Here is a 13,838-nt window from a genome sequence, read left to right on the forward strand (position 1 = left end):
CAGAATTAGGACAACTACAGTTGGAACCAACAAAACTGAAAGAGGACAATCAAGGATGTCTTGTTCTTGCTCAGATGGAAAGAGTCAATCCAAGAACCAAGCATATTGATGTGAAATATAATTTCTTGAGAGATCATCAGGAACAAGGAGTCTTGAAGTTAGAGTATTGTCCTACTGAAGAAATGACAGCCGACATCTTCACGAAGGCGTTGAATGCTGATAAACACCAGAGACTAATAAAAAAGTTGGGTTTGATTGAATAAGTCCTTACTGTTGAGCAAGGGTGTTGGCATATACAGCAGATTAGGACTTATTATAAGTGAAAGGAGGACTTTATACTAACCAGACAGCAGATGGCGATAGTGTGTAAAGTTATATGCTTGCTGCATGGTGGGAGGAAAGCTCTCAATTGTTGGTTGTTTTTACTTCCTGTTTTTTTTTTTCTTTCTTTCCTGAATGTGTTATGTCAGCAGCACACGGACTGTGTGACACTGAATTGTATCTCATGTTTATCCAGTATGAAGTAAATACTGTTTACTCAAGATATCTTGCTGATTGAAGCTCTCGTAAGTACAGTGGTGACTGTAAGAAGATGCACTCTGCGACAGATGCCATGCCTTGAAGCAAGGAGGGGTCCCTTATCAGGTAAGACCAGCATCCAACACTTTTCCTGGCTCCAGACCAGAAGGGGGAGCTCTAACCCGGTTTCAAGGGAGCTTCCACTTTAAATTGAGGCCCGGAGGTGGGGGTTAGGAGAGTCCGTTGGAGACGGAGGAGAGTCATTTGGGGACGGAGGAGAGTGAGTGGAAGACGAGGGAAAACCTGGGGAGGGGAGCTGTGACTAAGCTCGCCCTAGAGAAAAGCGTCAGAAAGCCTACACCGGAGTCCATGGTTGCTCGGGTACTGAAGTCCCGGCAGCTAAATCCAGAGGGCAGGAGACTGCAGGTCTCCTGGCCCCACCAAACACCGGGCGGCTCAGCAGCATACTAGAGCCCAGAACCGCCACGAAGGAGCGACACCTGTAAAAGGCTCGAGCTGCCATACGGGCTAGGATTTAGCGATCACTTGGGAAAGAGGGCCGCAGCATAGCTTTAGTCAGCAGGGTCAAAGAGGATAGCACAGAAGGAAGGTGACGCACCCCCAGGGCCGTGGGGCACTCGGTAGCCGGGCCTCTGGATGCCGGTTGGCGGGGACTATCATGGTGGCTGGCCCGGTCCGTGAAAATTTATAGAAAGTTCGTGACGCCACCTGTGGTGCCTGGTGAGGAACACCAGCTCTGCAACAGTCCTCTGAGGCAGATGTTAGGGCAGCTTGTGATGGGACAGCTCCCCACAGGTGGAGCAGGCCTCAGGGCCGTGAAGTGAGGAAGCGCTGGTTGCGCTGGGCGTTGTAGTGCAGGGGGAACAATGGCGCCGATGAAAGAATGGATGGAGGCGGTACAGTGCAGTCATCCGAGGTTTTACTCACAATTCTCCAGACAGTCCACAGGTGCACTGTACAGGTGCAGGCCTCCCACGTCATGCTGCGTTCACCGGGCAGGGGTTCAATCCTTCCTCAGGCAGCTTGGGAATGCCTGGCAGAACCTCACTTTCTTGTTTTCCTATTTTGACCGTCTTCACACTAGGTCCTTCTCCCTCCTGCTCTGCGCTGCCCACTCTCAATCCCGCTCGGGTGCTCTGAAGTCCTTCCTGTATGTCGGATCCGGGACCTACTTGACCCTCCTGGGGATTAGAATGCTGCAACGATCCCTCTGTCTTCTGACAGATGCGGGGCGTACGGGTGCCGTACTGCACGTGCCGTACCCCCTGGGATCCTTTCTAGAATGAAGCCTACTCCCTGCTCCCCTCCTGGGCTTCCTGACCTGACCCTACTTGTGGAGCAGATCTCCTAATGAGACTCTGCTCCCGGACTGTTCTTCTGAACTGTCCCGAGCGGTTCTTCTGAACTGCTCCCTAGAACTAGCCTGCCACCCTAAGATGGCCTCCCTATAAATGTTCCTACTAAAGTGCTCCCTCTAACTACTTCCTCCACCCACACCCACTACTGGTTCCCCCTACCTTTGGGTTCCCCCCACTCCAGCCAGTGACAGGGCTCAGCAGCTGAGCACATGCATGTTGCCCTTCCAGCCGGCCTGGAGCAGTGTAGTGTTGGATGCAGGTGTTTGGGGTTCCGTGCAGCACTCCCGCCTTAACTGAGAGAAGGGAGACACCACACCTCTGGGTGAGGTGCAGTATCTCTGTGGCGACCGAACCCTCAGGGGTGCCACAAAGGCCTACAACCCCACCTGGTGAGGTGGATCCCAAATTGCTTCTAGGCTTCCCGGATCTCCATTACCTTCTGTTACCAGTGCACCATTCTGCACCATCAAACATCAAGTAAAGGTAGAGGAAACCACCATTCCTGTGTCGTCTAGTCATTATCTGCACCCTCAGCCCTGCACCCCAACATCCACAATCCCTTGCATAAACCGTACCGGTAGCCCTGGGACCCCGCTCTACCTGTGGGGAGCAAATCCATTCCAGCTGCGTCACCAACGCCCCCAGTGGTCTCTTTCAGCAGCGGCGGCCACCTATAGCCGCATACCACTGGTGGCATCACAAAACTTTTCCCCTAAATAAACTGTCCTTTTCATTGACCGCCCAGAACCCCGAACCGGGTCACGCCCCCGTGACTATCCCAAGGAACCAACCGACCAGGTGGCGAGTAACCCCCGGTCCTAGGGGGCGCGTAATTTTTGGCGTTACGAACAGGATTGTCGTAACCCTGTATAACCGGTTACTGTGTGCCATAGACTTTGTTGAACTGTTTAATCGTGTCATTTAACGTAAGCCTAGGGGAAGCAGGAGGCCCTGATCCGGAACCGCCGGGTAAGTGATCCCTCTCGCCTGCAGAGCAGCAGACTGGTATGCCAGCAGAAACCCAGGACCTGGCTGAGGTTCACTAGGGTGGGGAGGAAGATGCTCAACCTATAAGAGGGTCCAGCTGCGGGCGCGGCCGCAGTGACTGTAATGCCTTTATCCATGCCGTATATCCCAGGGGCGGCGTGGTTGCCTCTGTAGTCAGTGGAGTCTCACACCCTGAGCAAATTTGAGGAGAGACTGTGTGGCACCCTGCTGTTCACAGGTACCACAGGACCCAAAAGGGTGCATGGATGGACTTCTCCACAAGAGGCCCTCGTTACAAACAAACACCTCCACCCTTCCACCTCATAACACCAGAGGGAGCCCATTAGGGATATATATATATATGGAGGGTGGAGCCAGGCAGTTAGTGAGTTGTTCAGAGAGTGTGCTGCCACTGAGATCAGTGAAGACGCAGCATGTCTGCTGCTATATTGAGGGCCCCAAGTGTGGCCAGAGGCAAAGAGGAGAGGAGAGAGGAGTTGAGGGGGCAGAGGAGCAACATAGGCTCACCCCAAGACATGAACCGGATATTGGGTCCGCGCCTACAGGGTCCTTTATACCCAGTAGGGATCACCGGCATACCAGGAGGACTACAAGTCCATGGTCGACCTGAAGCTAAACCCTTGACAGGACTAGGAACCATGAAGGCCCCGTCATCCAGGGATAGTGGTTGCCAGAAAAAGGTCCTACTACCAAGCGACAGGTGAAGGAACAGCATGACATAGAAGCTAGGCCCAGTTGCAGGCTAGCCAGGAGCTTAGAGAGAGGGAGACACGGACCAGGAGGCCCTTCCTACCGAGTACCCTGGACCGTACCTGACATCCGCACCAGTAATGGTACTGAAGTGAATCCCCTGTCTTTGTCAGTTACTACTGCTGCGCCATCTGTCCTGCACCACAAGCCCCAGCATCACCACCATCTGCACCTACACTGCCCCAGGGGCCCGCTACGCCTGTGGGGAGCAGAATCATCCCAGCTGCCATCCCATCACCCCCGGAGGTCTGCAGCAGCGCCGGTAAAAATTACCGGAAACCACAGGTGGCGTCACGAGACAAACTGTACACTAAAACCCCTTTTTAAAGAGAGGCCCAGAGTACGGGCCCGGGAGCCGACTGCCGTGACCTTCTAAACAAGGTAAAAGGCCCGGGTACCGAGTCCCCTATATTCCCCCTAGGTGACACAGCTCTCTTTCCTGGCATCACGAACAGGATTTCGTGCCCGTTGCCACCGGGTACTGTGTGCCGTAATTGAACTGTGTTTTTACTGTAGTGAACATCGCCACCATTACCGCGTCGCCACACGGGAAGAAGAGGGGCGTAACCACGGGAATTGGAGAGGCGTGACTGTTGGAAGCGCGCAAAGCTCAAGCCCCGCCTTGCGCTCTGATGCAGCACCAGGAAGCGTCAGGTCCTGGAAGGAGACGGTCGTCTGCGGAGCTGCGGCCTACTCAAAAAAGAAACAGGAGGTAGGCTACGGTTTACAAGGAGGGCGCAACCATGGCCGACGACCAGCAAAACGCCGGAGCACCAGTTAACGCTCCTGATGCTCAATTCGCGCCCGGCGCTGCTCAGGCCGGAGCCGCCGCCCCACTAGCAGGGTTTGCAATTCCAGTCATGCCCATGTCCCTGCCGTACATCCCCGGAGCAAAATGGCTTCCCAGTATGATGGCAAACCAGACACCCTGTCTGGATTCAAGAGAAAGATATGCGGTGTATTGGACATGTATTCGATGACTGGTAAGCAGAGAGCCACTGTTGTGCTGGGACAATTGACTGGTGCCGCAGAGCGGGAAGTTGAAACCTGGCCAGCCGCAGACCAGGAATCAGTATCCATTATCTTTAAGAGACTGCAAACTGTGTTTGAAAACCGCACTGAGACAGATCTCCGGATGAGGTTCTACCACTGTACCCAGAAACCTGAGGACAGTATCCGGGACTATGCCTGGCGCTTACAGGAAGCCCTGTGGGCCCTGAAATAGGTTAGTCCAGCCAGCATACATGGTGAGGACAAAATGCTGACAGAACAGTTCAACCGGGGGTTGAGGTCCCAGGAGGAGAGCAGAACCGTACGGTGGTGGGCCTTAGATCATCCAAATGCCACCTTTGACGCCCTGAAGGACATGGCTATTAAGGGTCTGCAGCCCCTGGAACCATCAGATACTGCTATCCAGCGTTACCAGGGTGGGGCCTGCAGCACCCACTGCTCCTTCATTAACGGCTGAAACAAAGATGCAAACAGTGCCCCCTAGCGAACTGGACAGCCTGGGCTCTGAAGTGCGTCAAGCTAAGTAAAACCCTGACCACTGTCCTGAGCGCCCTGCAGCTACAGGCGGAGCCCGAGCCGGAAGGAAGGATCCTACTCGTCGACAGTCCTGAGGATGTCCCCTGGATGAGGAGAAGAAGGAGAACAACGCCACCCCGAGGGAGGACAACGCCACCCCATGGGAGGACCAACGACCAACGTCTCCCTCCAGGAGACTTCATCTGCTACCGTTGCCACAAGGCAGGCCACACCACGCGGAACTGTCCTTTAAACGGGCAAACCCTGGGGCCAAGGGCCGACACCCAGGAGTAGATCAACCAGGCCCATCCAGCTGGTACGACCGGTTTGTAGGAGGAAGGCCTTTCCTGTCCATTGTGCTGGACGGCATAGCAACACCAGCATTACTGGACACCGGCTCACAGGTAACCATCATACCTGATGTCCTCTACAAAAGGTACTGGTCCATAGATGAACTCCACTCACCAGCGCCGAACCTCTCTGTGTATGCCTCTAACGGCCTTCCTCTTAACCTAGTAGGGGTTAAGGACGTGACAGTGAAGGTGGGGAGAGTAGAACTAAAGGACCAAGGACTAATTGTCATAGAATCTAACCCTGGTGATACCAATCCGTATATGATAATTGGTACAAATATTGTCGGTAACTGTTTGGGAGAAGTGTTATTTTTACTCCAACAGATTGCTGACACTGCCAAACCAGGGCAGAGAAAGGTGCTCCAGAAAGAAATTTGAGCCCTCCTGTACCAGCAACAGGTAAAGCTAACAGGTTGTGAGATTGGTAATGTATGGGTGACAGACCCAATACCCATTGTGATTCCCCCCATGAGTGAAATGCTGATTTGGTTTAGGGCAGCAATAGGTCTCAAGGGACAGAACTAAAAGGCAGTAGTGGAGCCCATTAGCTCAGAGCACAGACCTACACTCCTAACTGCTAGAGGGGTAGTTGATGTACGCAATGGGAGGGTACCTGTACATCTCCTAAATTGTGGGGAGGAGGAAGTCAAATTGCCAAGATACGCCACTGTTGCCAGATTGTATACTGTGAATAATGATGCCTTACACATCAGATACAGTGGAGGACAATGACTCTGAAACTCAGCTGGAGGATTGGTGTCAACAGCTCCATGTTGGAACTGACGCCACTCCTGTCCATCAAAAACACGGTGTCTACAGAGTGGTTCAGGAATATGAACAAGTTTTTAGTAAACACCCACTTGATTTTGGAAGGGTTAAAGGGGTACAACACCACATACCCACCGGTAACCATCCACCCATTAAAGAGTGTTACAGATCCATACCACCAGCACATTACCAAAAAGCCAAGGAAATGTTGCATGACATGAAAAAGGCAGGAGTAATAAGGGATAGCTGTAGCCCCTGGGCAGCTCCCCTGGTCCTGGTCAGGAAAAAGGACAGTAGCATGAGGATGTGTGTAGATTTTAGACAAATTAATCAAATAACACATAAAGATGCATACCCTTTGCCCCGTATAGAGGAATCCCTGGCTGCACTAAAATCTGCCAGTTACTTCTCTACATTGGATCTCACTAGCGGGTACTGGCTAGTCTCTGTTGCTGAGGAAGACCGGGAGAAGACAGCCTTCACCACCCCGATGGGACTGTGCAAATTCAACAGCATGTCGTTTGGACTCTGCAACGCACCCGAAACATTCCAGAGGTTGATGGAGTGTAGCTTGGGACACCGGAACCATGAGACAGTGTTGCTGTACCTGGATGACGTTATCGTGTACTCGAGGACGTATGAAGACCATCTGAAGCACCTGGCGGAGGTATTTGAAGCATTGTCCCAGTATGGGATGAAACTAAAACCTTCCAAGTGCCACCAGCTCAAACAGAAGGTTCAGTACCTAGGACACGTAGTCAGCTCAGAGGGAGTAGCACCAGACCGAGAGAAGGTCACTGCCATCCAGAAGTGGCCTGAACCAAGAAACATCAAAGAAGTACGGCAATTCCTGGCACTGGTCGGGTACTACAGGAGGTTCATAAGGGACTATACCTAAAAGGTAGCACCTCTACAAGATCTCCTAGTAGGACAGTCCAAAAGAGAAAAAAGTCCCCCATTCCAGTGGGGCAAAGAGCAGACTGAGTCCTTTGCATCAATGAAAGAAGTCCTAACTGGTGAAGAAATCCTGGCTTACCCATACTACAGCCAGCCTTTCCTGTTGTACACCGACGCCAGCAACGAGGGACTGGGAGCTGCGTTGTCCCAGAAGCAAAACGGCAAAGGTAATTGCGTATGCCAGCAGGAAGCTTCGCCCTACTGAGAGGAACCCGGAGAATTACAGTTCCTTCAAGCTGGCGTTCCTGGCCTTGGTCTGGGCTATCACCGAAAGATTCAAGCATTACCTAGCCTCAACTAAATTCACAGCCTTTACCGACAATAATCCCTTGACACACCTGGAGACTACCAGGTTGGGAGCCATGGAACAGCGTTGGGTGGCCAGATTGTCAAATTATCAGTACACAATCAAGTACCGGGCAGGTCACAAGAACACCAATGCCGATGCCCTGTCAAGGATGCCCCACCAGTCAGACACTGAGGATGAAGTGGATTACCTAGAAGTTGAATTACCTGCCTTCCACAGAAGCGGAGTGGTCCACGAGCAACACTCCTCCAGAAGATGTCATGGTAGGACGCCAAACCCTCTACCTCATCACAGCTGGAAGAAGACCCTGGACAGTGACCCAGTTGTCAGCCTCATAAAAAGACTGATAACTAATGTTGAGCGAACATGCTCGACACTGCTCGGTACTCGCCCGAGCATCACGCTACTCGGGATGTTCGGCGAGCACCGAGCATTTCCGGGTTACTCGGGTGGGAGCTCGGGTCTCAGCCCTGCATGTTTGGCGCTCTTTACAGAGCCAATGAACATACAGGGATTGCCAGCCAGTCACTGTAATGCTGTAGCCATGTTGGTTGTGGGCATTACAGTGATTGGCTGGCCGCACAGCGTCACCTCGAGTATTTAAAACCGGGCGCCGCCATCTTGGACACAGTCGCTCCGGATTAGACAGTGTAGGGACAGCGCTGCTGATTTAGGGAGAGATATAAACTGCGAAATAGTTAGTGTAGGGTCTGTAAAGGCTGCCAGAACAAACAAACAGTCCTTTTCAGGACTAATATCCATCCCAGATACCAGGCAGGCAGGCTGTATAGGAGACACAGTGGTTATACCAGCAAACGCTGCATTACAGTCCTGTGTGCTCATGTTGCTGAAATTGCTGGACTTAGCACCAGGTGTCGGGGGCCAGGAAAAATCCTTTTTTTTTCATCTAAATCCTCCTTTTTTCTTCCTCCTTCACATTGGACAAATACACGTCTTATTAACCTTTTGGTGTGTTGTCTTTCACCCCCAAAAAAGCGTGTCTCTGATTTTTCAGACACAAATATAACTGTTCAAAATAGTCTGGTGTAGGCTAGAGAAAGAGAAGCGTTGTTTTGCACTTCCACGGTTCAAACCTCTGTATTATCCATTTTGGGCCATTTGTATCTAAAAAAAAAACACTTTGAGTGTGTCACTCACTGTTCAGCCGCAAATCTATATATTTAAAAAAGTCTGGTATACCCCAGTAAACAATAACTGTGGTTTTGCCATCCCACGGTAAAAAATCTCTATTATTCAACTTTTGGTAGTTTTTTCCGTAAAGAAAAACAGTAGTGTCTCCTGACTATTGTGACGCAAAAATATATCTGTTGAAAATAGTCTTGTGTAGGCCCGACATCCCAGTGTGGTTTCGCAGTTCCACGGGTCAAATCGCTGTACTATCCAGTTTTGGGCCTTTGGTATCTATAAAAAAAGCAGTTTGAGTGTGCTGCTCACTGTTCAGCCGCAAATATCTCTATTTAAAAAAGTGTGGTATACCCCAGTAAACAATAACTGTGGTTTTGCCATCCCACGGTAAAAAATCTCTATTATTCAGGTTTTGGTATATTTTCCGTAAAGAAAAACAGTAGTGTCTCATGACTGTTGTGACGCAAAAATATATCTGTTGAAAATAGTCTTGTGTAGGCCCGACATCCCAGTGTGGTTTCGCAGTTCCATGGGTCAAATCGCTGTACTATACAGTTTTGGGCCTTTGGTATCTAAAAAAAAAGCAGTTTGAGTGTGTCGCTCACTGTTCAGCTGCAAATATCTCTATTTAAAAAAGTGTGGTATACCCCAGTAAACAATAACTGTGGTTTTGCCATCCCACGGTAAAAAAATCTCTATTATTCAGCTTTTGGTATTTTTTTCCGTAAAGAAAAACAGTAGTGGCTCCTGACTGTTGTGACCCAAAAATATATCTGTTGAAAATAGTCTTGTGTAGGCCCGACATCCCAGTGTGGTTTCGCAGTTCCACGGGTCAAATCGCTGTACTATCCAGTTTTGGGCCTTTGGTATCTAAAAAAAAAGCAGTTTGAGTGTGTCGCTCACTGTTCAGCCGCAAATATCTCTATTTAAAAAAGTGTAGTATACCCCAGTAAACAATAACTGTGGTTTTGCCATCCCACGGTAAAAAATCTCTATTATTCAGCTTTTGGTAGTTTTTTCCGTAAAGAAAAATAGTAGGGTCTCCTGACTGTTGTGACACAAAAATATATCTGTTGAAAACAGTCTTGTGTAGGCCCGACATCCCAGTGTGGTTTCGCAGTTCCACGGGTCAAATCGCTGTACTATCCAGTTTTGGGCCTTTGGTATCTAAAAAAAAAGCAGTTTGAGTGTGCCGCTCACTGTTCAGCCGCAAATATCTCTATTTAAAAAAGTATGGTATACCCCAGTAAACAATAACTGTGGTTTTGCCATCCCACGGTAAAAAATCTCTATTATTCAGCTTTTGGTAGTTTTTTCCATAAAGAAAAACAGTAGTGTCTCCTGACTGTTGTGACACAAAAATATATCTGTTGAAAACAGTCTTGTGTAGGCCCGACATCCCAGTGTGGTTTCGCAGTTCCACGGGTCAAATCGCTGTACTATCCAGTTTTGGGCCTTTGGTATCTAAAAAAAAAGCAGTTTGAGTGTGCCGCTCACTTTTCAGCCGCAAATATCTCTATTTAAAAAAGTATGGTATACCCCAATAAACAATAACTGTGGTTTTGCCATCCCACGGTAAAAAATCTCTATTATTCAGCTTTTGGTAGCTTTTTCCGTAAAGAAAAACAGTAGTGTCTCCTGACTGTTATGACACAAAAATATATCTGTTGAAAATAGTCTTGTGTAGGCCCGACATCTCAATGTGGTTTCGCAGTTCCACGGGTCAAATCGCTGTACTATCCAGTTTTGGGCCTTTGGTATCTAAAAAAAAAGCAATTTGAGTGTGTCGCTCACTGTTCAGCCGCAAATATCTCTATTTAAAAAAGTGTGGTATACCCCAGTAAACAATAACTGTGGTTTTGCCATCCCACGGTAAAAAATCTCTATTATTCAGCTTTTGGTAGTTTTTTCCGCAAAGAAAAACAGTAGTGTCTCCTGACTGTTGTGACCCAAAAATATATCTGTTGAAAATAGTCTTGTGTAGGCCAGACATCTCAATGTGGTTTCGCAGTTCCACGGGTCAAATCGCTGTACTATCCAGTTTTGGGCCTTTGGTATCTAAAAAAAAAGCAATTTGAGTGTGTCGCTCACTGTTCAGCCGCAAATATCTCTATTTAAAAAAGTGTGGTATACCCCAGTAAACAATAACTGTGGTTTTGCCATCCCACGGTAAAAAATCTCTATTATTCAGGTTTTGGTATATTTTCAGTAAAGAAAAACAGTAGTGTCTCCTGACTGTTGTGACACAAAAATATATCTGTTGAAAATAGTCTTGTGTAGGCCCGACATCCCAGTGTGGTTTCGCAGTTCCACGGGTCAAATCGCTGTACTATCCAGTTTTGGGCCTTTGTATCTAAAAAAAAAGCAGTTTGAGTGTGTCGCTCACTGTTCAGCCGCAAATATCTCTATTTAAAAAAGTGTGGTATACCCCAGTAAACAATAACTGTGGTTTTGCCATCCCACGGTAAAAAATCTCTATTATTCAGCTTTTGGTAGTTTTTTTCCGTAAAGAAAAACAGTAGTGTCTCCTGACTGTTGTGACACAAAAATATATCTGTTGAAAACAGTCTTGTGTAGGCCCGACATCCCAGTGTGGTTTCGCAGTTCCACGGGTCAAATCGCTGTACTATCCAGTTTTGGGCCTTTGGTATCTAAAAAAAAAGCAGTTTGAGTGTGCCGCTCACTGTTCAGCCGCAAATATCTCTATTTAAAAAAGTATGGTATACCCCAGTAAACAATAACTGTGGTTTTGCCATCCCACGGTAAAAAATCTCTATTATTCAGCTTTTGGTAGTTTTTTCCGTAAAGAAAAACAGTAGTGTCTCCTGACTGTTGTGACACAAAAATATTTCTGTTGAAAATAGTCTTGTGTAGGCCCGACATCTCAATGTGGTTTCGCAGTTCCACGGGTGAAATCGCTGTACTATCCAGTTTTGGGCCTTTGGTATCTAAAAAAAAAGCAATTTGAGTGTGTCGCTCACTGTTCAGCCGCAAATATCTCTATTTAAAAAAGTGTGGTATACCCCAGTAAACAATAACTGTGGTTTTGCCATCCCACGGTAAAAAATCTCTATTATTCAGCTTTTGGTAGTTTTTTCCGTAAAGAAAAACAGTAGTGTCTCCTGACTGTTGTGACACAAAAATATATCTGTTGAAAATAGTCTTGTGTAGGCCTGACATCTCATTGTGGTTTCGCATTTCCACGGGTCAAATCGCTGTACTATCCAGTTTTGGGCCTTTGGTATCTAAAAAAAAAGCAATTTGAGTGTGTCGCTCACTGTTCAGCCGCAAATATCTCTATTTAAAAAAGTGTGGTATACCCCAGTAAACAATAACTGTGGTTTTGCCATCCCACGGTAAAAAATCTCTATTATTCAGCTTTTGGTAGTTTTTTCCGTAAAGAAAAATAGTAGGGTCTCCTGACTGTTGTGACACAAAAATATATCTGTTGAAAACAGTCTTGTGTAGGCCCGACATCCCAGTGTGGTTTCGCAGTTCCACGGGTCAAATCGCTGTACTATCCAGTTTTGGGCCTTTGGTATCTAAAAAAAAAGCAGTTTGAGTGTGCCGCTCACTGTTCAGCCGCAAATATCTCTATTTAAAAAAGTATGGTATACCCCAGTAAACAATAACTGTGGTTTTGCCATCCCACGGTAAAAAATCTCTATTATTCAGCTTTTGGTAGTTTTTTCCATAAAGAAAAACAGTAGTGTCTCCTGACTGCTGTGACACAAAAATATATCTGTTGAAAACAGTCTTGTGTAGGCCCGACATCCCAGTGTGGTTTCGCAGTTCCACGGGTCAAATCGCTGTACTATCCAGTTTTGGGCCTTTGGTATCTAAAAAAAAAGCAGTTTGAGTGTGCCGCTCACTTTTCAGCCGCAAATATCTCTATTTAAAAAAGTATGGTATACCCCAATAAACAATAACTGTGGTTTTGCCATCCCACGGTAAAAAATCTCTATTATTCAGCTTTTGGTAGCTTTTTCCGTAAAGAAAAACAGTAGTGTCTCCTGACTGTTATGACACAAAAATATATCTGTTGAAAATAGTCTTGTGTAGGCCCGACATCTCAATGTGGTTTCGCAGTTCCACGGGTCAAATCGCTGTACTATCCAGTTTTGGGCCTTTGGTATCTAAAAAAAAAGCAATTTGAGTGTGTCGCTCACTGTTCAGCCGCAAATATCTCTATTTAAAAAAGTGTGGTATACCCCAGTAAACAATAACTGTGGTTTTGCCATCCCACGGTAAAAAATCTCTATTATTCAGCTTTTGGTAGTTTTTTCCGCAAAGAAAAACAGTAGTGTCTCCTGACTGTTGTGACCCAAAAATATATCTGTTGAAAATAGTCTTGTGTAGGCCAGACATCTCAATGTGGTTTCGCAGTTCCACGGGTCAAATCGCTGTACTATCCAGTTTTGGGCCTTTGGTATCTAAAAAAAAAGCAATTTGAGTGTGTCGCTCACTGTTCAGCCGCAAATATCTCTATTTAAAAAAGTGTGGTATACCCCAGTAAACAATAACTGTGGTTTTGCCATCCCACGGTAAAAAATCTCTATTATTCAGGTTTTGGTATATTTTCAGTAAAGAAAAACAGTAGTGTCTCCTGACTGTTGTGACACAAAAATATATCTGTTGAAAATAGTCTTGTGTAGGCCCGACATCTCAATGTGGTTTCGCAGTTCCACGGGTCAAATCGCTGTACTATCCAGTTTTGGGCCTTTGGTATCTAAAAAAAAAGCAGTTTGAGTGTGCCGCTCACTGTTCAGCCGCAAATATCTCTATTTAAAAAAGTATGGTATACCCCAGTAAACAATAACTGTGGTTTTGCCATCCCACGGTAAAAAATCTCTATTATTCAGCTTTTGGTAGTTTTTTCCATAAAGAAAAACAGTAGTGTCTCCTGACTGCTGTGACACAAAAATATATCTGTTGAAAACAGTCTTGTGTAGGCCCGACATCCCAGTGTGGTTTCGCAGTTCCACGGGTCAAATCGCTGTACTATCCAGTTTTGGGCCTTTGGTATCTAAAAAAAAAGCAGTTTGAGTGTGCCGCTCACTTTTCAGCCGCAAATATCTCTATTTAAAAAAGTATGGTATACCCCAATAAACAATAACTGTGGTT

The sequence above is a fragment of the Phyllobates terribilis genome, unplaced genomic scaffold (assembly GCF_046119375.1).
Source record: "Phyllobates terribilis strain yellow unplaced genomic scaffold, ASM4611937v1 Scaffold_8__6_contigs__length_399053987, whole genome shotgun sequence".
In the NCBI taxonomy this organism is placed as follows: Eukaryota; Metazoa; Chordata; class Amphibia; order Anura; family Dendrobatidae; genus Phyllobates; species Phyllobates terribilis.